Consider the following 2,426-nt stretch of genomic DNA (forward strand, 5'->3'; position numbering starts at 1 on the left):
AGAGTGAAGATTGGAGCTGAAATCCAAAGTGTTTTCATAAGATAGGCTGAAAAGGTTGAGGTTGGTATTCTGTAGTCAGTGAGGAACTACTGACTAGTGAAAAGTTTTAAGCTGATAATTGAGTTGATCAGAAGTGTTTCAAGGAGATGGCTCTGGTAAGAGCCTTTGGTGACCGTTGGGGCCATGGAGAAGGAGACCCATAGGAAAGAAGCTAATGAGATTGTCCAGAGAAGGAGCATGAGGACCTGAGCTAAGGCAGTGGCCGTGAGACTGGCAAGAGGGCTATAGATGGAGAAGCCCACCAGGAAGACGTTCTCCTATGGGGCTTGGTGGACAATTGGTGGAAGAGATAAAGAGGGGAAAAGGAGTCAAGTATGTCATGGTCGCTCTAGCCACAAACAGAAGTAGAGGAAGTAAAGAAGAGGGGCTTAGAGAAAGAGGGAGACCTTGAATTTGTTATGAGTTATTGACAGAATTGATGAGGTGGCCAGACATTCAGAAGAAGATGTTCAGCAGACATGGAAACTGTCCATGATTCAGGATTGAGATGTGAAGTTGGGAGTCAGCCCTAGAGATGTGAGCCCCCAGCTGGGGCAGAGAAGGAGACTACTGGTATTGGTGGTGGAGGGGCACAGGGGGCATACGTAGTCAGAGCAGGGAAACAGAGGGTATAGGAAAAGCCAGAAACAGGGGAGAGGACGCAGACTTATCATCCATCCATCCATCCATCCACCCATCCATCCAGCCATCCAGCCATCCAGCCATCCAGATGAGGGGTGTATTAAAATCTGCCCCAACAGCCCAGAAGTTCAAGCTCACGGGGAAAGGCTGACAGGAAGGAGCCTGCTAGAGGGCTGTGGGGACCAGAGCAGAATGTCTAACTTCAGGGCTCCAGGCTGCGTGGACAGAGAGCCTCCAGAGATCAAGAAAATAAAACAAATCAAAGGAACAAGAAGAATCAAGTCTGGAAAAGATTTTTGGATTAGAAAAGCTGTGAGGCCAGAAATCAGATTGCAAAAGATAAAAAATAAATAGGTGGTGAAAACATGGAGAGAGAGAACATTGCTAGATTAGCATTTTTAAAAAATTGAAGTATAGGTGATTTACAATGTTGTGTTAATTACTGCTGTACAGCAAAGTGGCTCAGTTATACATATGTATACATTCTTTACATATTCTTTTACTGTATAGCACAGGGAGAGCAATTACTTTTTTAAATGATAAGACCCAGTTTGGGGAGGAGGGGTGTCCCCAGGGGATGCTCAGAAAAGGCAAATAGACACAGAGCTGGAAGAATATAAATTTGTGCAAATCTTTGGGTTCATAATCTGATAAAATATCGAAAGCCTTAAAAATGTTGACATACCCACATAATTATATTTCTGGGAATTTATTCACATAAATAATAAACGATGGACACATTTATGATGGCAGAAAATAGCAGACATTAGGAAGAGCGCTGGGATGGACCTCTGGCTCTCCCGCATGCAGTCTCCTCACCAGGCTGCCCTCAGCCCGCGCGCCAGCCGGCTCCGTTATAGCGACCTGCAGCCCCTGCGTCGTGATTAGTGATGATGAGCCAGGTTATGACCTAGATTTATTTTGTATACCTAATCATTATGCTGAGGATTTGGAAAAGGTGTTTATTCCTCATGGACTAATCATGGACAGGACTGAACGGCTGGCTTGAGATGTGATGGAGGAGATGGGAGGCCGTCACATCGTGGCCCTCTGTGTGCTCAAGGGGGGCTATAAATTCTTTGCTCACCTGCTGGATTACATCAAAGTGCTGAACAGAAATAGTGATAGATCCATTCCTATGACTGTAGATTTTATCAGACTGAAGAGCTACTGTAGTGACCGGTCAACAGGCGCCTGAAAAGTAATTGGTGGAGATGATCTCTCAGCTTTGACTGGAAAGACTGTCATGATTGCTGAAGATATAATTGATGCTGGTAAAACGAAGCAAACCTTGCTTTCCTTGGTCAAGCAGCTTAATCCAAAGATGGTCAAGATTGCGAGCTTGCTGGTGAAAATCACCCCTCGAAGTGTTGGATATAGACCAGACTTTGATGGATTTGAAATTCCAGACAAGTTTGTTGTAGGATATGCCCTTGACTCTAATGAATACTTCAGAGATTTGAATCATGTTTGTGTTATTAGTGAAACTGGAAAACCAAAATACAAAGCCTAAGAGAGAGTTTGAGTTTGGCAACATCTAGGGTCCCATTGAAATCACCAGTAAAATTATTAAATCTTCCAGTTCTGTTGTCAGCTGCTCAGTAGAGCTTAGTGCATGTATCTTCTAAGAATTTTATCTGTTTTGTATTTTAGAAACGTCAGTTGCTGTAGTCCCGAACTCTTTATTTGCACTATGGGCCTACGGACGATCAGTTCCCTTTGGGGGGATTGTTGTTGGACTCGTG

General features: G+C 44.0%; 1 pseudogene; it reads left to right on the forward strand.

Annotated features, from left to right (window-relative positions):
• The first annotated feature begins 319 nt into the window (after window positions 1–319).
• Window positions 320–2,194, forward strand: LOC112413379 (hypoxanthine-guanine phosphoribosyltransferase pseudogene; annotated as a pseudogene).
• The last annotated feature ends 232 nt before the right edge of the window (window positions 2,195–2,426 follow it).

The sequence above is a fragment of the Neophocaena asiaeorientalis genome, unplaced genomic scaffold, assembly GCF_003031525.2.
Source record: "Neophocaena asiaeorientalis asiaeorientalis breed wild unplaced genomic scaffold, Neophocaena_asiaeorientalis_V1.1 scaffold971, whole genome shotgun sequence".
Classification (NCBI taxonomy): Eukaryota; Metazoa; Chordata; class Mammalia; order Artiodactyla; family Phocoenidae; genus Neophocaena; species Neophocaena asiaeorientalis.